The following is a 1001-nucleotide window of genomic DNA, read 5'->3' on the forward strand; positions in this document are numbered from 1 at the left end:
CCCGAGGCACACACACACCAGTGGGTGGAGAGCTGCAAGAGGACAAGGGGCAATGGCTTAAAACTTGAGGAAGGGAGATTTAGATTAGTTATCAGGGGAAAATTCTTTCCTTTGAAGGTGGAAAGATACTGGAACAGGTTGCCCAGGGACGTCATGGAAGCCCCTGGCAGTGTCCAAGGGCAGGTTTGATGGGGCTTCAAGCAACCTGATCTAGTGGGAGGTGTCCCTGCCCATGCAGGGGGGTTGGATCTAGATGATCTTCAAGGTCTCTTCCAACCCAAACCTTTCTATGATTCTGTGAAATTCTCCAGCTATCCTGCCCTGCTCTATGGTGTCTGGTGTTCCCTTGGCATGGATGTCCATCAGCCCAGCTGCAGCACCTTGTGTGTCCAGCCTGCCCATCCTCACAGTCTGCCTGCCCACACCCTGAGCTCACTCTGTTGCTTCCCAGGAGCTGCCTGGGCAGCCCCAGCCTGCCCCGGGATGCTCCAGGAGCTGGGGAGGAAGGGGCAGGGTGCCCACCACGGCTGCTGCTCCCGTGGCCGTGCACCGGGGCACGGAGGGGGTGGCCTGGGAGGCTCTGTGCCTGTGTGCACGACCCACGTTGTGCCTGAGCCCTGTCCTGGAGCAGGGCTGTGACAGCCCGAGGGCTCCTGCAGGGTGTGCAGCAGGGAACCGGACTCAGCTTCACAGGTGCCTGACTTCAGCACGTACTCCAGCTCCCTCCACCTCTCCAAACCTCCCCCCACAGCGCCCAGCCAGGGTGAATCCCTCCCCTTCCTCCCCACAGCAGAGCTCTGCAGCTAGAAGAAGGCGTCTTGAGCCAGCTCTCCATGCGCTGGAGAACCTTCTAGTCCCGTAAAAAAGGGTCCCAGGCAGGGAACTTGAGGGGATTGAACACACCAGGGCCCCCAGCCCTGCCTGCTCCTCCCCTCCACCAACCACCACGGCTTTAAACCCGGCTGCCTCAGGCACAGGGAGCCCCGTGGCAGCCTGGCCGA

This window comes from Chaetura pelagica, unplaced genomic scaffold (assembly GCF_000747805.2).
Source record: "Chaetura pelagica isolate M959 unplaced genomic scaffold, ChaPel_1.0 scaffold470, whole genome shotgun sequence".
Lineage (NCBI taxonomy): Eukaryota > Metazoa > Chordata > Aves > Apodiformes > Apodidae > Chaetura > Chaetura pelagica.